Source organism: Dunckerocampus dactyliophorus, chromosome 19, assembly GCF_027744805.1.
Source record: "Dunckerocampus dactyliophorus isolate RoL2022-P2 chromosome 19, RoL_Ddac_1.1, whole genome shotgun sequence".
NCBI classification, from domain to species: domain Eukaryota; kingdom Metazoa; phylum Chordata; class Actinopteri; order Syngnathiformes; family Syngnathidae; genus Dunckerocampus; species Dunckerocampus dactyliophorus.
This window is the reverse complement of record NC_072837.1, coordinates 10642622-10665503: the sequence shown is the minus strand read 5'-3', so window position 1 is coordinate 10665503 and position 22882 is coordinate 10642622. Positions and strand designations below refer to the sequence as shown.

Here is a 22882-nt window from a genome sequence, read left to right as displayed (position 1 = left end):
AAAAATTACCGCTGGAGGTGCAACAGACCCTTCGTTCGTTTGATACGATGTACTCGCATTATACCATAAAAATAATGAAATAATAAATGGTCTCAAAACTTCTGTGAAACTCACACGGGTACACTATACTTGAGTCCCATGTAGTGGTTCAAATGCGCATTACACCTCATGATCTATGAAAAATGGCATAAAAAAAAAGACTGAATTATCGCATATCGTCGATATTTTGTAGCGCAGTTATCGCCCAGCAAAATTTGTTATCGTGACAGGCCTAGTCATGTATCAGTAATGTTATTCATACTGGTATTTCTCAGTTCTGAAAGTCAGTGAAGGCACCTAAGGCATGACCCAACCAGTAAGTGCACGGTGTGTTAATAGTCAGATTTGTGTGTCGTTTTTGTCGTAGATTAAGGCTATTACAGTTTGTCTCTGCGCCTGTCGGGACTCCACGCTATAAACGGCAATTTTCTTTTTGCACTTTTTGTGTACAGTAGTTCCGGTATGTTATTCTGACTAAAGATAGGAAGACTGCAGATATCTTGTGTATTATCTGAATATTGGAAGCTTCGTCTGCCGGCTTGCTTATGACGCCACTGTGCAGTAAATATTACTGGCCGATTGGTACCGATCGTGGAAAGCCTACTAAGAGATACTAGAAATGCTAACCAGAGTGATTTCTGCCGCTCTAGTTGTGGTTGTCATATTTTTCCTGCTCAAAGGCACCGGAGGACCCCGCTCATTACAATTTGTTGGCTATAATTCAAACTGCATTGTGCTGTAATCCTTTGATGTTAAACTAAAACAACGACTGTGTGGCACCAGCATGCCACATATCCTTGAAATGATTAGACTGTTTGACTGGCCGACCGGAGCCACTTGGAAGGAAATGTTCAACTCTGAGGAAACTAATCCGTTATGCTACCAGCCCTGTTAGGGATATGGATTTTGATATGTCTGAGATAAGTATTTTACTTTCAGCAGGGATGAAGTCCAATCCAGAGCTCGGATTTCAAAGTTCTAATAGCTCAAACCAACCTACGTTGGGGGGAACGTATTCTATCCGCTACATTAGTGTTTTAGGCTGACTGGTCTTTAAAGGGTGTGTTTTGTCAGAATATTATACCTCCTGATAGAAACACAAGGTCCCTGTGTTGCCTCAACACACATTCATTTTTATTAAAACCTGCACCTCTTGCTTGCAGACCTCATTTAGGTAACATTAGGTTTAGTCCAGGAGTGCGGCAAATGAGCCAAATGCAATTCGACAAGGTCCAGAACTCCAGGGTCAGGCTGCAGCAAAGAACATGTGTCCCCGGGAGGAAAGCCCCTATTGCCCCCTCAGCCAGTCAACATTCCTGTGTTTGTACAACACATCCTAATGAGGCTGCGCTCTGTGGGGGGAACAGGCCCTGTCTTTGGGGATTTAACTGAAGAGCTAAACAAGCAAGGAAAGATGCAGTGAAGCAACCAGCGTGCTTACACTTTCACTGTCTTACACAAACGTAATTCATGTAGAGGTGAGGCACGTCAAGCGGTTGGAAGAGCTTAAGTGTATAGAGATACTAATAATAGGCATTTTCACCAAAATCACAAAGCTGTGATGCCGTTTTTCTACAAAATGTCAAAGTGGCCCTTGCTTTCATTTTTCAGTATTTGGCCCTAGCTGGAAAAACTTTGGACACCCCTGGGTTAGGGCATCAAGTGTTAACAACACACGCATTATGGTATTCATGTTGGTTTGGCTTTTTAACGGTGTAACTACTGTACTGACTTTTAAGGTTCATATTTAGTTCAGATCGCAACTGACCTCGGAAAACGGTTCTAGCCAAAAGAAAGACACTCTTAAATATAGGGATTATTCACTTCAAAGACCATGTCATGGTTTGAAATATCGTCCATCCCTGACAATAAAACCAAAACGTCCAAGCCAAATATGCAAGCTTTTCCATCTGTGGTTGATATTTGAACAAACTCAACACAACACAATAGCTAAAAGAGACAGTGGATGCAAAAGGTCAGTTTTCAAAGACATTCCAATGATCCTGGTGAGTCTGTCCCACCTGAAGCACATTAATTTGTTTTCTCCCTCTGTGCCTCTTCAATTTCCTCAGGAAAGCTTCCCCCTTCCTTGGGAAATTTAGAAGTCACATTGCCATATTTCATAATGATACACTCTGACAAGTCTATTGACCACAGGGTAGTGGCACTAATACACAACACCTGTTCCTTTGCGGTATCCACCAATATATCAAATGTACAGATGGTGACAGCTGCAGTGCCCTTGGTGATACGGCAACTGATGCAAAAGACAGAAGTGTGGCTTGTATCGCCAGCATGTCTGCTCTACAGGTCTAAGCACTGACAGCGGAGAGGAGGGGCCTCAGCCTATGATACTTCTCTGAAGCTTTTTGAGCAATACCAGGCACTAGCTGTCATCCCAAGTCTGAGGACCAAAAATGATTAGGCATGGTTTCAGTAACGACGACCATAAAGCCTCTCTTGAATAATGCAATGCGAGGACTCATGCGTCTGTCTGGTGGCGTCTTCGTCATGCCAGAGGGCCCCATACCGTAGTACAACCATCTTAAATAGAATAATCTTAGATAAAGATGATTATTCAGAGTACTATGGAAAGTTATGATACCATCGACTGGACGGAATCATAATAGACAGCCCTGTTGTAATGTATTTGTGACTGTCAAGGGAAGTCTGAGCTTAAAACCAGACAAAAGACAAGATACATTCTTTGAGAATAATGACAGATACAATTTAATAAAACTGGCATGCAAGAAGACAACTCAATACAACCTGAACAGACGGTTTGTAGAGAAAATGTCTGGCTATTCATGCTAAAATGTTAATATAGGAAACCGCTTATGTGAGGGGAGGGTTGATCTTCTCCTCCATCGAGGGACAGAGACGATGAAGGGCAGACTCACATGCCCAGAAACCCAAGGCTATTTGCATCAGGTGCTTAGCATGTGGAGGACTTGTCGTGGAGACAAAAGGCCTCGAGTACATAACCATAGCAAGCCTGTGTGACATGAATGTGTATCTTAGCAGAAATACATATTAATATAATCAAAGGGAATTATGGACACAAAACATTTTATGAGTGCAGGAACAAATCATGTTTTCCTGACAGGGAGCAAAATAAAATTTTCCTTTGGTGGTTCAAACACCAACAAATAAATGAATTTATGTGAAACCCTGAGTTACTTGATTGCAATCCTTTGTGGAAAAACAAACAGAAGAAACAAAAACTGCAGTTTTCTACCAGCTCGTTATCCTTATTATATTTAAAATCCTGAGCACTGAGTGATGTTTAGCACACATGACATCAACCTATCAAGTACTGAATTGCCCCCTCGTGCTTCGGAGGCAGACCGAGTTAGGCCAACAATGGAACTTGACCCAATGTACCCAGTACCCAGCTTGAAAACATGTAGAGAAAAAGCTATGTGATTAAATGTAAATGCACAGACTGTACGGGATCTCTGCTTGCTCACTGGGGCCGCGGACAGTCTAATGATTCCTCTCCTTGGTTGGCAGCTGAAGGCTGAGTCTTCTGGCATCGGCTCCTGCCTTCTGTCTTGAGTATATTTACTAATGGCACTTGCTGTGGTGTTGGCAGATCCCCAATCCCCATTATATGGTCTCTGTGGTCTGCACTGCATAATTACATTTGACAGGGACAGGATGTTCGTAGATTTAAACTTAAAATGCAGGCCTGCGCTGGGGTTGGCTTGGTTTTTGTTGATGTATGACGAGCATGGTTCTAGTCCTGGTCCATCATATTGTATCTTTTCTTTTCCACTCACAATACTTTGCAAATCCAAATTACTGTATGCCCAGACAACAGGTCTTTTTCTTCTCAAGAGGGCTGTTGGCAGAGGTGCCAGCCACACAGCTGCTCTAGGAAATTGACTTATCGAAGTGCCGTTATCCATCACAGTTTTGTGATCATTTTAATTTGAAACGATAATACTAACCGCGGTTAATCATTACATCCCTGCTGTACCCCGTCTGCTTTTTGCTGCTGATGGAAGGCAGCTGGCTTGTTCTCTGCTTATTTGGTTGGTGGAACATGTTTGTAGCACCCGCAGCCTCCTTCTGTCGGTCACTGCCCTGTCTGAAAAGCACTTTGTGTAAAGCTTCTATAATAACATTGATCTTGAGGGGGCCTTTTACGACCTGCTGACGCATTCTGTCACATTTCAGCATGGCCCTCGTTAAGGGCTCTTGTGTTTTGCATATTCGACATTCATGTTCCACAGTTAACATGCCCCGTGTTCATTGTAATTGAGAGTTTTTACATGGCGCCATCGGAGAGGAAGGTGACAATGAGAAGAATTGCACCGTGAAAACATCATGCGCTACGACACTGTTGAAATTTTCAAAGACAAACCAGCCCCCGTTTATCTTCCAACGCACGTCTGACCCGCAAACCCAATGGTCCTCATGTTTAATTTAAACCCCATGTATTTTTCCTCAGTGCATCTGTTTTCCAGGCAAATAACGGAAGTCATTAATATGCTGCGCCTTATCCAAGGAAACGTATCAGTTTCTTTGAATTTCCACCCCATCATGTCTGGTTTGAGTGAGTGCAACAGCAGGCGAGACCTAATGAGCTTGCACTGATCTAAGAGCTATGCCATAGACAGGAATTCACCCTGGTCTGTGACAAATGCCAATCTCTCTAACGAGTTACAGGACCCTTTTTTTACCCATAAGGTCACGGAATGAAATACAAATTAAATGTTGAATCAGATGTTGTAATAATGTGTTTGGAAGTCCAAGAGATGGATGATGTGCGTAAGTGGAAGGAAGGGCCACTCCCGTCCTTCTTTTCCCTAAGTAAGCTTTGGCATTTGAGGTCATTATCGTGTTCAGATGGATGACTTTTGCTAATGAGAAGTCTGTAAGTGACCTGGAAGTTCTTTCTCTCTCTCTCTCTCCAGTATCCCGAGAACACACACACACACACACACAGAAACAGCTGCAAGGCCACCATCTTACGGGTCATGTTCTAGAATTCAAAGTAATAATAGAAATATGAAGGAAGTAGAGTAAAACTGTTTTCGGCATTAATCCATTCCAAAAGGTTAGATGAAAAACGAAACGTATCAAAACCAAATACATTTTTCCCTCAAGAAATAATGTCAATCTAAATACCGTATTTTCCGGACTATAGAGCACACCAGTGTATAAGCCGCACCCACTAAATTTTGAGAAAATTTTTTTTATGTACTTTGTATAGGCCGCACCGGTCTGTAAGCCGCAGGTGTCATGGGGATATTTAGTACACCGAAAGATTTTTTTCAACATTTAATTAAGTGTTTCTTTCCAACCAATGCCGAACAGTGCGTGCAACTCAGCTAGTTAAACAATAGCCTACCAGAAAAGTCATCCACTACTGTCCTCATCCTCCTCCTGGGAACTAAAACCATTAAAGTCGTCCTCCTCAAGTGTCAGAACCGAACAGCCCCACAATGTCCTCAGCACACACCCCGCCGGTCCCTCTCCTTCTTTCTTTGTCGCTCGAGGCGTTCTAAGCAAATCAGCCCTAGAACCCGTCCTGTCCTTCCCAGCACGTTGTAGTCCAGGCCCCTGAAACCCGCCGGCGACAGTGGACCTCCTGGCAAAAGCCACAAGATCGATCCCCTTTAACCTGAAAGCCGCATCACATGCACCTCTCTCCGCGTTCTCTGGGTGCGCAAGCTCGAAGCGCAAAATGACTGCTCCGAAGCACACGAGATGTTTTGAGACCAGAACGGGACCACATATTAGTAATATAGGTAATCTGTCGCCGACACCCGAAGTATCAACACTAAATACATTTAATAGAGAGCTAGTATAGTTTTACGTGCAGAAAATAAAGCAAAATAGATATAAATATGAATATGTCCCAATTCTAAAAGAGCCACTATCCATTCAGCACTGTCGTCAATGCTTGGTTTGGGCACTTGATTCTGCAGATTGCCAGTTTGCTACTCGCACTGTTTGGCTGTACGATAACAGAGACTATGTACAAAAACCGAGACATATTTTTAACAGTCATTTTTGTTGAAAACCGGGGCATACAAAAAGGTTCCACTGTACATGTTTGACTCTCCCCTCCACTATGTACCTGACCTTAAACAGTCTGCATTACCTTTGGGGACTGAACTGTGTTTACTTAAGGTAATGCTAAGCATATATTTTTTAGCATTCACAGTTGTTTTCTTGGGTTAACCAATGTGATTCTAGTTAATTCTTAGGTAACACTGCCCGGCTTCTCTTCGAGGCTTATTTTAACCATCTGTCAAAGAGTCCTGTTGTTTGTAATGCCCGCTCCACTTATTTGGGTAACATGAAACGTGTTGTCATGGCACAATCCCCCATGCAAAACCAAAGGAACAGGTGTGTCTGGTTGGATATGCCCTTGCCTGCGTTTGTGGTAATTCATCCTTTCTTTCTCTCTGTTGATTCAAAGCTTTCTAAAAGTCTTGAAAAGTGGAGTCATTTTGTGGAGTATGAAGGGACTGATTGTAAGGGTTTCGTGTTAATGAATTGTCTTATGTGGATGTCTTATGTTGAAATTGCAGTGCTGTCTGATACCGGCTGCATTTTGTTGTTGTTGATCCGTGGCCTATCCCGTTGGAGTTGTGACACTGAAAAGAAATGTGCCCCTATCTGGAAATAAATCAAACAGCTGAAAGAAGGTCAGCGTAAAGCAGAGCGCGTGGATACACGTTCCATGCATCCACGGACTGCAAAGATCTCTAATCTTCTCGCTTCTGTTCTTAGGTAAGAAGGTGAAGCAGTAAATCTTTTCTTTGATCGCGCATTGAACATGATGGACTGTCCTCTCAAAGCTGCTCGAGTTAGACTTGATCGCAACTCTCTGAAGTGCACCCAACAGAAAGCCTTTGGAATCCTGCAGGCTTTCAGCAATTTCTACTCAAAACGCTAACCGAACCCCAACGATGAAGGTGCGCAAACAAGCGGGGCTTTTAACGCAAACCTTTTTGTTATTTAAATTGTGCTTACGCATGCTTTTACTTTCACGCAGTGATGCCACAGAAGTGCCGCATCGAAAACAGTCCAGTAAAAGTAGTGCCTGGATTTATTCACCTGTGTCGTTCTCACTGAACCCGGCTTGGTGGACATTTCTGTGTACGTGTGCGTATTCACAAAGCGATCAGAGAATTATACGTGTAGCGACGTCCGCACCGACGTCTGGTGTCATTCATGCAATATTTGTCGCACAGCCACCATTACTTACAATACAACAGGACTGTGAGTCACATACGCCGGTCCTGGTGTGGCAGCGTGTTCTTTCGAACTGACGCCATCCTGCTTTTGTTCCACCTCTGATACTACTACTACAGTCACCCCTTCAACTTTCGCAGCTTTACTCTATCGCGGTTTGTCCTCATTAAATAAAAGGATATCACGGTTCATCACAGTTTATTTGGTAAATGTGTTAAAAAGACGCATATTTTAACAAATTTTACGTGTTTTTTGCCCTAAATGAAGAACTTTCAAGCATAAATTCATTCAGAAGACATACTGTACTCACCCATTCAAAAACAAATGCCTGGGTACGCATAACAGTTATTATAAGTCAGTTTTGGATTCCCAAGTTCCCATTGTTTTGGGCTTCTTTTCAGAGAGCAAGCCGCTTGTTTCTCTCGTGAGACCTGGCAACACTAACGCATACCTGTATCTAATATCGCCATCAAACAAGTTGCAGTATTTTCACAGTACAGTAATCCCTCGTTTGTAGTGGTTAAATGGTTCCAGATCCGACCGCAATAAGTGAATTTCCATGAAGTAGGAGTAATAAACTGAATATTTTTGTAGTTAAAGCATAGAAAACCTGTTTATGACTTTCTAAATATGATTTTTAACATTATTAGAGCCCTCTAAACATGAAATAACACCACTATAGTCATCTTTACACACATGTTGTCCAATTTAGTAGACATAATCAGAGAAAATAAGCCATTTAAGACATAAATAAGGCTCATTCTGTTTCAATACATAATACAATACAAATATACAAGCAATGTTCTTCATTTCAGGGAAATCTCCTTTATACATAGACCAAAAAGTGTTCCAGTATTGGACTTTTTCATATCATTGCAGTTCATATTCTTAGGGATGCATACTGAAACTCAGTATCGTAATGGCACGGGTCCCGAGGAAAGCAAAAGCAACCGGACCAAGAACCGAAGTAGCTATGTGTGTCTCATTTGGGTGCTAAATGAATGCACACTCAGCCACCGGCCACAAGATTAACAAGCAAACACTGTTGTAACTTTGCTCTAATTTAGTCGAATTAAGTTAGTCTAATGCAATTTGTTGTGGATTTATTTCATATTGATGAATTTATTACTTAGTTATCATTTTATTTATATTATTGTAGCATTCAAATTACATTTCTGATCAATTTGAATGTCACACTACTCCGTAAAATAAAAAAGGCTTTGCTTTTGGACAAAATGTGTATGTTTTCACCGTTTCAGCACCGTCAGCCTTTCAAAAGTACCGATTTGGCAGCGGTAGATAATATGTAAAGGATACTGTAGTCCTCTTAGATGGAATCTGAGCTTCATAGCTAAAGGAGACTTCATTGCCGTCTTGTCTGTCTGGAGGAAGTGAGTCTGCTATACTCAGGCATTTCTCAAATTCCTCTCCTTGTGTCATTACTGCTAGAGCAAATAGCGGCTTAAGGGAAAGGATTCCACCATTGAATCAACAGATTGTTTGTGTCTTCCCAGACTTAAAGGGAATTGTGGAAAGGTAGGAATTTGTCAAGTTGCCCCATTTAGCGCAACCCTGGTCTTCTAAAACCAGTGGCTGGTGTGTTTGATCATCCTCTATGCTGAAACTCAACACATCCAAACAATCCAGGCTTTAAACAACACTTTCAAATGTGTTTTTTTTTAGGATTTTGAGGGAGTTTTTAAGATTTAAACAAATAAGCACACACCATTTTTGGATTTCTGCACGCTTGTTCTCGAAGTGGAAAGTTTATTTGTGGAGAAAGTGGGGTAATAATTATTCAATTTCCTGCTGACACATTCTCCGAGGATTTTCAGGTCAACGTTTGCAATAAAAATGACTAACGCAATAAGCTTCCCTTTTCCGTTTAATTGCCATTGTTTGCTAACCAGGAAGCTAACTAGCTCAATAGTCGACAAGAGATGTGGTTGCTCACAGAGCTGAAGCCACGCCACATCACATGATCAACCCCGATGAAGACTTATAAAAGTAGGAGTGTCCTAAGTGCGGGCCAGGGGCCATTTGTGGTCCGTGGCTCATTTGTTATTGGCCCACGACACATTGTAAAAATAAAATTAACTCATAAAATGGTTTTTAGGCCTGCAAGGTCTGTTACTTGTAAGGTAGCAGAAGTATACAGTCATCCCTCATTTATCACGGTTAATCGGTTCCATACCCAAGCGCAATAAATGAATTTACAGTAGAATTCCTTATTTATGAATGGAATAGTTTTGTTGAGCATAGAAACCATGTTTACAACCTTCTAAATACATTTTTTAACATTATTAGAGCCCTCTAGACATCAAATAACACCCCTATAGTCACATTTACACTCCTGTTACCCAATACTGTAAACATAACAAGAGAAAATAAGACATATAAGACATAAATAAGACATAATATAGACTCTCACACACACATACAGTACCCGTAGCCTATGGTTTGGTTCATTTGATACGCTTAGTACACACTTATACAAAACAAATAGCATTGGCAGAGTTCCTTGTTGTTGTTTCTTTTTTACTTCCTGTTCTGTACAGTACTTTACTTTCTGCAGTGGCTATGGGTGTCATCAATGTAATATTACTGATTACCGAATGACTAGTGTAGAATACTACATATCATCACATGTCTTTGAAGGTGTCTTCTGTGTGCCTTGAAATTTGAATGGTCATTTACTTCAAAAATGTGTACAATTTGCTGAAATATATTTTTTTTAAATAAATAATAAGCCCCAGTCACAGCAATGATTTGTTAATGAACTCATTCAATCCCAGCCATTTCTCAAAAGACAACCCCTTCAGTACCGGCCATTTTAGACAATTTTGGCACACAGAATATTGTGTTCTATGGCTATATAAACATGGAACCTACCAAACGAAAGATTAGAGTCTCGTCTTTCATCAGGAAAAAAAGGTTGTTTTGTACATTTTTCCGTTCTTTAGTAATCAGCAGTAGAACATAGGTAAAGTTTCAGGAAAATATCAGTTCCCAACTAGAAAAGGGAGAAAAACAGCTTTTTGTGAAACGATACATTTCAAGTGCAACTTTCACTTTGACACAAATTTTTTGCATTTGTGACAGCTAAAAAATATCTAAACAACTATGCCACAACATAAACAATAAAAAAATGAGTTGTTTTACATCAAAATAACAATTTATTTACAAATATAACACCATGAACTACTTACAGTTTTCACATTTGGAATTAAACTGTGTGTGCACGCTTAGGTGTGCGTGAGTTAAAACTTCCCTACAGTGCATAACCTTCTGCACGCTACACTCCTCCGTGCTCTTCCACTTCCTCCTTGCTGTCCATTGTGTGTTTTTACATACAAACGATCCATGCCGAGCTCATATCAAATGCATTTCTGTCACCATGTGGCTGTTTTTATGACTTAAAACGGTTCTAAAAGTGACATCTATTAGTGTGCAGTTACGTCATCACCTCTTTTTGCCTCTCACGCAAAAAAAGACGTATAAGTACGTCTCGGGGATTGCGCATTCGGGATTATAAAAATAAAAACGTATGAATAGTCTTGACTGAGTTAGTACATATATGAGTTCATATATTTTGAGTGAGTTGTAAAATTTGAAGTGCGAAGTGGCAAGGGATGACTGTCCATGTTCTTTCAAAAGGGAGATTGACAACAACTCTTTTTGTTTGTCTATTTCTATGTCTATTTTTCAGTTTCTACCAGGAGCTTGGGGATTTTTATGCATGAATAGATGCAGAACATGATTCCTCATCATCCTTCAGGTAAGGTTTGTCATCGCCCAAAGCAAATAATTTCCCCTCTAAATAGTTGATTTCTTGTGTGCGTACAGTAGATGCTGGTATCGTAGCATTTTAGTGTTTGTTCCAGCTGGTGGAGCGATATCAGGTGGTTCTCAGAGTCAGAGTAAATGCAAGAATAATTTGCAGACCTTGTCATTCAGTGAAGTACTGCTGCTACTACGTCAACCCAACCTGAACACGCTCACGTTATTACCATTGTTTGGAACCCTCAGGGTAAATTTTGAATCTGCTGTACTTGTGCACGTGCAATTTGACGATTTTATTTATTGTTGTTGAATATGTTTTTGTTGCTGACAAACCTGTGCGCCACACTTAATGCTTAGTTGACAAATGAGCTAATTTGCCAACTGACATGAACTCCAAAAGAAGAAGAAAGGCAACAAACCCCAAAGAAGGAGAAGGCGTGGAGCGAATGGCCACTGTGATTGGCAGTTCTAATGTATGTCATGTCATGCTCTGTATTCATTATGTGCCGTGCTTAAAACAAACACAGTTTAACCAAGAGTCTTTTTAAGATGACCATAAGTTGTGAAAGCTTAATGTGAAGGAAAGACCAACAACACATTTCACAATAAAGGCCCCACACGTTACAATCTGTTGGACTGCACCGAACAAAAGTGTCAGAAAAGGAGCTTCCAACAGCTTCAAATTCAAAAGCACAAAATGAATACAAACGATTACGAGCCTGGGGTTTGTTTCCCCAGACAGAAGATGCTCACGCCGTTGTTTGATGTGGGTGACAGGCAGGGTGCAAGCATGAATTAACTTGACACCCGACAAAATACCAATACCAGCGCTCAACACAAACATAATGTCATCAAAGCTCACCTTTATGCATGCGCACACAACATCGGCGTTTGGAAACGAAATGAGTGGGAAAAATAAAAGTCTATTTGTGGCAGCGTCGGACAAAGTTATACGCAACGCTCACTTTGTCTTGGCGTACACAACTATGGTGCGTTCAAGGACCACTGGGATTATACTCAGTGAAACTTTCCAGTAAAATAATAGCCCCTATTTCCAAATTGATAAGCATTTACATTTTATTCCATGTAGTTATTTACTTTTTTTTTTTTTTTTTTTGCTTCTGGAAGTTGCGGTGGTTGGAGACCCCCCCCTGTTTTAAATCAAACTATGTTTGAAGTCAACATATGATGATAATGATAATGATTAAGCTCTTAGGTGTGATGACAGGCTGGTGGTTTCTGGTCTACAGTAAATATTGAAGGAGTAATACATTAATTGTGCACAACAGTCGTAATATGTTATGACTTTTGATGTCACATGATGTGATTTTAATTTGAAGGTGTATATCATGCCACCAAAGGAGCCTTCCAGATGCTAGGGACACAAACAGGGTGGTTAGAGAAAGAAAACTGCCATGAGGTATTTATCAGTAATGCAGTGAAAATGAGGGGAAATCGACATCGATATCGGGGTGTGCTCCCAAATTTGGGCAAAATTGTCCGTTAATGTATCGCATCAATAGACGTAAGTATTTTTGCATCTAATTAACAGACGTTCTGTTCACTGTCACAAAAAGCACGCACTCTATGCTGGTAAAAACGGAATTTGGGGAAAAATAAAAGGGATTTTATAGGATCCTACACTTTGGGGAGCTGCTTTTTAACATCATGCTTCCACAGGAGGTGAAGCGTGTTAGTGCAGTGCAAACTAATCATGTTTTGAAGAACACGATGTAGAATCTCGCACGTGGTTTGAAGCGGGTTCCTTCCGTGTCATGTGCAAGATGCGTCGCCATTTTGGAGCGCGTTTGTGGCAATTTAAGGTACGTTTAAAGCATTTGTAGTGATAGATATGGATGGTATCGTGATACTTTGTTTTAATATGCAAATTGGTTAGAAAAGAACTGGCAGTTTTGCTTCCCATGTCATGGGACTGGTATCCCAGTTACAAATGAATTAGCATGAAACAGCATGTGTTTTGCATTGTGTTATTTTTGGTTGCACCGTGAGCGAGGTTTTTGAGTTGATAAGCTCCTTTTAGTCTGTGATGTGTTTGTAAGGGTGTGAAGGGCGTCACTGCGTGCATACACTACTGGTCAAAAGTTTTCGAACACCCCCAAGCAGCTGTGTTGTGCATGTCTGTCTTGTGCATGGGAACCCTTGATTACCAGGCTGACTATACAACTGTGTTAAGTCGGGCTGCCAGCTCATTGTTCATCAACCATACACACGCACAAAACACAAGCTTAACTTTGATCATGTGGACCTATAAACGATGCACCTCTGCCTTCCAAGGCCTCAGGTTCTCTACCAGGCTTTATTTGCCTAATGACTGGTTTGGGATGTTTATCCATACAACTTTATGTCCATCTAAAAGTGCCCCTGGCGATCATGTTGTTTGTGTCATTAGATGCTGGCTTGAGATTGTTTTCTTTTAAGTTTATGATATGTTGATTATGTGTTTCCTGATCTAAAGGGTTGTTCAACCCACGGCAGTTTGTTGGCATGGTTTCCCTCCATTTGTGCATGTTTTTATTTTAAATCTTCTGTTTTTATATGATCGTTTACACTCTTGTCTAGATCTGCAATAATGAATTCTACGAAAATGTAAATATCCTCTGATTTCAGGCTCTCAAATGTGAATATTTTAGAATTTCATTCATCATCCATGAAAGCAGACCTATTATCTTTGTGTTTTAGGCAAAACAAGATATTCGCACACATCACTCTTGACTTTGGAAAACAGTCATCAACGTTTTTGCCTTATTTTGATATGATGCAGACCATACCGCAAACCGTTTATGTTTGGTTCGTATTGATTTGGTCTGTCGGGGGCCTAACCGATTACTCGATTGTAGGGGTGTCACAAGATCCCGTGCCGCAAGAATAAAACGTGACACTCTCGTTCAGAGAAAAATAATGTCTCGTGGGCAGTAGGCCGGGGACGATAATAAATAGATGAATTAATCACACGATAAATGAAAATGAACTTGACCATTTTGTCGGCCTCCATATATCGCCTTGTGCATTGCCTCAGACTGATGATACTCCTTTGGCATGGTAGCAGCTGACAGTAACCTGTTTTGAAAGACGTTTCATAAAAATATGACACTAACTATTCTGGAATTTCAGCCATTAAACATAGACTACTTCTACATTCGTTTTCTTTTTGTCTACATTGTGTATTGTTGTGAATCATCTTTGCACAATTGTCTTCCGATTTCCGCTGGTGGTCCCTCAAGTAAACAACTCTCAGAGGGGAAGCATCTCTGCTTTCCTTTTCAGGAGCCTTTCTTTCTTTTCTGTCTTTTTGATGGCGTCTTGTCTGGCTGCTTCTCACTCTCACCAGACGCCCTCACTTTCTCTCCACTCTAAGCCTTAACCGCCATTGGGTGTACCCTGGTGCCGGGCCAGTCGTGTATTGGGGTTTTAGATGCCAGTGGGGAAGGAAAGACCCTGCTGGCTTGTCAGCGTCTCTGACCCTTCTTGTCACAATAGGTCCCTTTTTCCCCTCCCACTCATTTCCCTGCCAAGCTGGGAAGAGTAAATATTTATCAGCCCCCCACAACAATGACCATCTCAAAGGGGAAAGAGTCTTTGACCAGTGCTCATGCAAAGCTGGTGTCAGTCAGCGCCTGAGGATGGGTCGTGTTAAGGTTTAGATGACTGTTGTCAATATTTTACCCCCCAAAATTTATTGGACTATACAGAGCTGGGCGACTCAAGAGAAAACCTCCGCAAGAGTAAGCATGTACTTTGCCAAAATACATTTAAAATGAAAATGTGGTACATTTTGTTAGACTATATTATGTCATGAACATATATAATTTCAGTAAAATACACTATTTATAGCGGTATAGCCTTTTCGCAATCAGTTTTGGATGTCGACTTTTTCCGCTCAAGAAAAGATGGCAAACGATGGTGTGATTTTCCTGCGGCACCGTGTGGCGTGCAACATGTGGCATTAGTAACGATGCAGCTGTAACGAGATGAAACAGAAATGCATCAGACATATTCAGACAGTTTCATGTAATTTTGCATTCAAGGAAGCACCTGCTTCAATGACTAATAGTCTGTTGCGTGCAGGTGCGTCCACACATGGTCACTCTCTCAGATAATGAGGCGGTTTTATCATCTATTATTGACTGACTGGCTTTGTTGCAAAATATTTGGGGCGGCATGGCTCAGGTGGTATAGTGGCCGTTGCTGGTTCGATCCTCAGTCTCCCCCCACCCCCGTAATCATGTCGAAGCATCCTTCGGCAAGATACTGAACCCCTGCGTCATCAGTAGGCCAATTAGGTGATGGTGTCAAGATCCTTTGAGTACTTTGAATGTACAAACGCGCTATGAAAGGCTTGTTGTAGCTCAACGTCAGCAGTGTGGCTGTTTGTGTGATGATTTGGTCAGGAAGTCTGGAAGATGTGGGTTTGAATCTCTGTTGCCGTTTACATGTTCTCCCCGTACGTTTCCTCCCACATTCCCAAAATATGCACCTTAGGTTCCTCGGCGACTCTTAAATTGTCCGTAGAATGTGAGTGTGAATTGTTGTTTGTCTAAATCTGCCCTGCGATTGACCAGCGACCAGTCCAGGGTGTACCCCGACTCTCGCCAGCTGGGATAGGCTCCAGCATACCTGCGACCGTAGTGAGGATAAGAAGATGGATGGAAGTAGTAGTAGTAGTAAGTTGGTGCACTGAAGATTCAAATGGATTTTTCTGGTGACCATTTTTTGTTTGGTATTCAAGAGTTGATTTTTGCAAAAGCATTCTACATTATACATTATACATTGATTAGATGAGGAATAGAGATGAAAATTCAAGTATGACTTATTGCTGTTTGTTGATATTTGACTGGTGACCAGTCCAAGGTGTATCACATCTCTCACACAAATTCAGCCACTGTTTCCCACAAGACTGCAATCTGTGTTATTACTTATTAGCATCAATCAACATTTCAGCTTTTTGTCATGATGGTATACTTTTTTGTTTGTTTATTTTATTTCTTCAAGGTGGCACAAGACCTTTTTATAAAAAAAAAAAAAAAAAAAAACAAGCCGCAAATAGCCCACAGGGTCCACACATTGGATCTCTGCTCAGTAAATGCATGACGCGAGAAACACTTGCGTACCACGTGGGGGAATTCTTCGTAAAATACTGTGGCCACTTCTAGTCTTGTCCCGCTACCGTACCGGAAAAAATTACTCCACTACGCATATCGTATTGCTATTTTCCAAACAGTTCCGCGGGCCGAATGAAATTGCCATCTGAGTTTGACGCGTATGCTCCAGAGTGTCCTACGTCTACCCCGGAGCCTCCTCCTGGCTCGGCGCGCCCGGGACACCTCACCGGGGAGGCGTACAGGAGGACTAGCTGCCTGAGCCATCTCAGCTGGCTCAAAGGAGAAGAGGCTGTACGCTGAGCTCCTCCCGAATGACCGAACTCCTCACCCTCTTCTCATAACCTGTAATATTAATTCATTAATTTATTTGTACAAACCACAGTATGAGTTGCTGGCACCAGCATCGTTCAAGCGGGAATAACTGTTTGTGTTTGTGTGTGTGTGTGTGCGTTTCTTTCTACATGATGAAGCGCTACAATGTTGAAAACAGCTTATATGGCAGATGCTTGTGAATCTTGCCATTAGATTCCTGGAATTTATTCAAGACACTGTCCATCCCCCCCCCCACCGTGGAAATAACACAGCACAGGTACTCAGGAAATGTCCAACAAATCCTTGATTTAAAAACCACAAACTAATGTTTCGAACCAGCTGCACACAATGCGGCATTGAGTAAACCCGACTTCTTCTCTCTTGCCGCAATTATAGCCCGATGTGGGATTTCTTTTTGGTGACCAAAAACATATCTGTTTTAATTTCAGCCGTGGTGCACTGCCAGGTTTAACATTCCAGAGTTGGGACTGACTGCACTAAAACTGCCAATAGCAGTGGTGTGCCTCTGCTCCTACCATTTATTATTAGCTTCGGGGGAGGCTCTTGAACCCCAAAGCATGATGTAATCCCTTAAGCCTGTCACTAATAATTTCCCTCTCATTTTTAATGACTCTTAAGATTAATGCCAGACCATAACTTGGCCCCCTGGATTTTCATGGCATGGAACCTTTTCCCCCACTCGTCTGCTTTTGCAGCCATTTTACACTGATAAATATTTAGGGTTCGTTTCACGCCAAGGCGCTGAAAAACAATCGTGCATATTTTTGACTTTGGAACAATGTATTTCTGCGATTGGCTGGCGACCAGTCCAGGGTACCAGTGTACCCCGCCTCTCACCCAAAGTCAGCTTGGATAGGCTCCAGCATATGTGATCAGCATTGAAAGGCATTTATTGCCGTAGGCCGATCACATGCTTTTTGACAGAAATCGGCCGATATTGATCGGCAGCCGATCGATCGGAGCATCCCTAATTAATTGGCATTTTAAGGTGTTTTTTTTTACTTCACACCCCTAAATATATCAGGTGGCACAACCAAATATTTAGAAAGTAATATAAATTTTATTAATATCTTCTTTCCCCATAACTTTCACTCGTCCTTTTTATCGGTATCTATTGCTCCTGGTAACTTTGACTCGTCTCGCTGTCCTCTTTAGTCATATCTGTCCCTCGTTTTTGCCTTCTTTCCCTGTAACTTTCACTCGTCTCGCTGTCCTTTTTTAGCCGTATATCACCCGTTTCTATCTTTTTTACCCATAACTTTCTGTTATCTCGCTGTCCTCTTTATCCGTATCTATCACTCCGCGTAACTTTGACTCGCCTCGCCTGTCTTTCGCCGTATGTATCACTTGTTTCTGTCTTCTTGCCCCATAACATTGACTCGTCTCACAGTACTCTTTATCCATGTCTATCACTCGTTTCTATCTTCTTTCCCCAGAACTTTCTCTCATCTCGCTGTCCTCTTTATTCCTATTTATCACTCTCTGTAGCTTTCACTCATCTCTCCATCCTCTTTAGCTGTATCTATCACTCGTTTCTATCGTCTTTCCCTGTGTGTATCTGTTGTGTTTAGAATTGCGGTGTATTGAACTTGTATGAAATTGGTCAGTGGATTTCCTAAACTGATCAACCAGTACCGTAAAGTTAAAAAAAAAAAAAAAAGATACGCTGGTCAAAATAGAAGCAAAAATACATACATTTATATAGGTCCAGGTCCGTATTGGATGGCGTCTGGGTCTGGTCCAATTAGTGGTCCATGCCTCAGTGTCTACACTATCTAACACATCATTATTTCATAGTTGTGTTTTGCATAGACAGTAATTGAAGGTTACTAAATTCAAGGGAACAGATATTTGGTATTTTTTTAACCGTGCGATTTTACATTGACGACAGAAAAGTAATCATAACAATATTCAAATAAATGTATTCAATACCACAGCTATTCACATATTTATCATCCATTTGTTCACTTTAAACTATTATTTTTAGTATTAAATACTCCATTTTTATTTGCTCGCACAACCCGACTAGCTCTCTCTTCAATAGTCTGTCTTGTCCCACTAAAACGAGGGATGTCCGATAATATCGGCCAGTGGATATCATCGCCCAATATTGGCATAAAAATGAAAGTTCGACTGAAAGTTGATCTTTTAGGTTACAAGCAGACCGTGGTGAACAGTAAAGTTTTTGTGTAACATGAGTGGAAAATACTGTAATTATTTTTCAGCACATTTACATTGAACCAGGCTTTCATTGTGCAGTCAACTCTGCAACTCTCCCAACCCTCAGAGGGCCCCTTAACAGCCCACTTGTCCTCCTGCGAAATGACACATGATGAAGTCAGATTTGTTTCAGACGCTGTGGTGATGTGCTGGAGGCTCTGTTCTCACAACACACTGTGCCCAGTATTCTGAGTCAGACATGTCCATGGCCATAAAAACAAAAGTAAAAGACAAAACATGGTTGCAAACGGCCCAAATTACTGCCTGAAATTGTGTTTATATACTGTGTAGTGAAATTTAAATGTTTTCTTAGTAAAGACTGGGAAATGTAACAGATGATAATGGTGACAAACGTCAGTATAAACGGAGCCATTTTTCACAGACATGGCCCATTTCAGTCTCAAATTTTATGTTGACCCAAGGGGTTGACCATGTACACTACCAGTGAAAAGTGCAAATTTTGGACTGGTAGTGTATGATGACTCAAGCAGTCACTTTTTCTAACAATAATGAGAATACGGTGGACCGGACTTGATGAACCGGTCAACATGAACGGGGCCAACTTAAACACGATCCACAGCACTAATAAGTCCTGTTGCTTGTGGTCAGCACAGCACAAATGTTCATTCTCAAGCCAAACTGATGAAACAAGCATGCAATCAACATCCTGTGAAGTAAAGTTGTATTTTAAGCTCGTCTCTCCACAATGAAGTCAGTTATGTGCAGATCCTGAGAGAACAGATGACGACGAATGGAGAAAGGCCTTTTGAAGTGGTCGAGCAGAAAGTTTTGGACTGCCCTCGTCTATATTGCAGCTGCAGAATGTGGCAACACCTTAGTCCCAATGTTTCGAGTCTTTCTAATGAGTTTGCAGAGAAACTTACTCCGTCTTCCCGGATCTTTTCCCTGCCACTCCCATCATGTCACCCCTAATGACCTTTGCATCGTTACTACTCATGGCTGACTCCTTTTCGTCTTCCCTTTCCCCTACGTTTCCACCTATGCCCGAGTGTCAGACATCCAAAAGGTTTCTGACAGCAGGATGTGATCTCATACTTCCTCCAACATTTGCAACCGCACAAAAAATGTCCTTCCCAACTCCGACCGGTCCGCCGCCCTCAGAGGCCTGCAGAGAAATTTGACACGCGGATGCGATCTCTCAAGTATTATCAAGTTTTTCCCTCCAGTGCAATGCTAGCCAATGTTTGCTTTAGATTCATACTGTTGGACATCCTGTGCTCATGCGGTTTCAAAATGAGAAAGGTAAATTATAATCCGGCTGTTTGGGGATCAGCCTGTCCTATTCTGTAACATTTTATATACAGTTTTCTTACTAAAAATATTAAAACAGACAATATAATGGGTCAAAATACAGTCAAACCTCAGTTTTCGACAAAATTATTTTTGCTAAAGTTTGCGTTGGTGTTATGCAAACTGGAGTTTGAGGCTGTAGGAAAACTATATATGTTGTAAACCGTAGTCGGGAAGCCCCTCTGCAACCCCTTGCAACCTCTCTGCAACCCCTCTGCTTCCAAAGCCCAAATCCTTACAGACTGGGCTACTGCCTCCCCAAACATCAAAGAGGAGTTGGAGGTTACCCACAAAATGATTATTTGTAAACATGACATGAGATGCGAACTGCATGCGGCTAGAACCCACCCAACGCTAACTCAAAACAGTGTGCCCATATCCTGTAGTGTCAAAAACATCCACCAAGTACTGTACTTCCAGTAAACCCCTCACCACTTTGTGTTTTGAATTTTGCGGCTTCACTGTATCATAGTTTTTATGCATATTTAAGAAAATGTTACCTTTTTTTTCCTAAATGAAGCATTTTCAAGAATAAACATTGCTAAGTGAAGTAAATTACAAATGTAAGGCATTCAGAAGACACATTCAAAGACGTTGTTATTCTACACTGGCCACTAGGTGTCAGTAATGTTACTGTAATGTTGGGTTAGATCAGTGCTTCTTAAATAGTGGGGCAGGCCGTCCTGGGGGTGGCGCAGTGAACTGTCAGTGGGGGGTGAGAGGCAAGGAGGACTTTCAATATTAGTGCAGACCTGCCAACATGTATGAATTTGTCATACTCAGCATGCAATGAATACGCTTGTATGCTTCACTTCTTTCAAGCCTTGTTTAGTTTACTGAACCATACCATGGCCAATCAGTCTGCACCATTTGGTTGGATATGTGGCTTTCGATGTTGCCATAATCCAATTAGTGACACGTAGGAGCAGTGGGCAGTGTTCCAGCACCCAGAAAGGAACTTCCATCTTCGTCCGCTTATCCGAGGTTGGGTCACAGGGGCAGCATCCTATGCAGGGAAGCCCAGACTTCCCTCTCGCTGGCTACTTCGTCCAGCCTCCTCCCAGCGGATCCCGAGGCGTTCCCAGGCCAGTCGGGAGACATAGTCTCTCCAACGTGTCCCGGGTCTTTCCTGAGGGCGTCGTCATCTTACAAACTTGTCTCGAAAGCAACTTTATAATAAAAGTAGCTAATAAATCAAACTTAGAGCACGACTGCTGGTGAATACCGCTATGCTTGTTGTGACTTTACCAGTCGCCTTTTTACCAAAGTTCAGTGCGTTTGTAGTGTGATCAAACCCCGGGACTCTGTTCAAACAAATTAAGATCTCTTCATCCCCCACTTTGCAAGAAGCCCTCATTTGCAAGGCTCTCCATCTGCTGCTTGCTTTTTTCCACTTGATAAGGACCTTCTGTTTGCATACCACCTCTCTATGTTCTCTTTTGGGTCACCCCTCCTGCACTCCTCTCTTTCTAGAAGACAACAGAAAGAAGAGCCGTCCTCTCCCAGACAAGGAAGTGGCAATAGAGGCATTACAAGGACTTGGAATTTGAAGTAAAAGCGCTGTTATTCGAAGACTGACGTATTGAAGTGGAACAAGTCTGTTTCTGATGTCTATGCGTGCCGTTGTTCGGCTGCCAAAATAATAACGGCGAGCCAACGTTGCTCTTTATGCTACTTAGGGTACTTTACGGTAAGCGTTCGGAGTTGAGGTCTGTAACTTTCCCAGTTATTTCATGCCACGACTCATAAAATATAATCTTTTGCTTTCAAATTGAGAATATTTTGAGTCTTTGAGGGAAAATAAGTCATGGGACACACTTATTTCGACTATAAACCTCGCTAAAAAAAGCCCTCTAACAACATTTTAAGGTTTTATATGCATGCTGTGATCATGCATTAACAGGTACATTCAACTCTTTGCTATTACTAATAATGGCAGACGATGACGACTACTTTTGGACAAATGAGAATCCAGAACCCTATCTTTTGAGCCTGACTATATGGAAGATGAACTACAGGTTATCACGTAAGACACCCCCACCTCCAAAGCAGAGGTTAACGTTGCTGGTTGCTAGGCAGAAACACTCAGGCATTCAAAATAACAGTATCACGAAAAAAGTCACTTGTGATATCCGCTCTCATTGGGATGCCGCCTGATGGGATGGCTGTCTCTTTCAGCACATGACCTGTGCTCCCCGTTGAGCTGGGAAATTTAGCGTAGTCCTCGGGAAACAAAATGCTGAGAGAAAACGAGCGTCTTGTTGAGTCTTCGTAGCGATCTCGTCGGGTCTAAGTTGAGAACCGGTACCCACTGCTTCAGTCTGTCCCGATGTTTAGTTGTTAGCGCGTTGAATCTCAAAAATTGACCAACTTTTTCGGCTTATTGCCACAACCTTTCTAAAATACACACAAGAGGCCTGATTTATAACCTAGCGTTAACTTTTCCAAACTCACAAACAACACAGCAGCGGCTCTAGTAGGTCGTCCTACCGCTCGGTCGTGGCTTGAGGCATTGTAAGTGATGATGAGACTTGCGAGGCATCGTATTACTACGCCAGAAAAATGCCGTTCTTCGTGTTAGCTGCTACACGGGCTTTATAGTCAAAATAGGCGAGTCCCGGGACGTGCATTGTCAGCTCCCACATGCTAACTCGTATTCTCTCTTTAGAACGCACAGAAAAGAGAAAGACATGCGGTCATGTTTCCCATTCCAAGGATTGTGGATGATGGGCAAAATTCCCCCCAAAAGTGCAGTTTTCCTTTAACAAGAACACTTAAAACAACAAAAGCAAAAATGGAAAAACCAGCAGTAACTTGACATGAATGACAGCAAAATATTACGGGGAAAAAAAGTGGTAATC

The 22882-nt window shown here is 41.7% G+C and overlaps 1 protein-coding gene across 2 annotated transcripts in view; it reads left to right on the top strand.

Moving 5' to 3' along the window:
* disp1 (dispatched homolog 1 (Drosophila)) overlaps nucleotides 1–22882 on the top strand; it is a 61999-nt gene that overhangs the window by 2196 nt on the left and 36921 nt on the right. The window contains exon 2 of one of the 2 annotated variants that reach the window (XM_054762231.1): nucleotides 10964–11032. The gene's annotated coding sequence lies outside the window, so the exon portion shown is untranslated. Of the gene's footprint in view, nucleotides 1–10963; nucleotides 11033–14631; nucleotides 14781–22882 lie in introns of those variants that run through there. The other variant, XM_054762233.1, reaches the window with a different exon arrangement.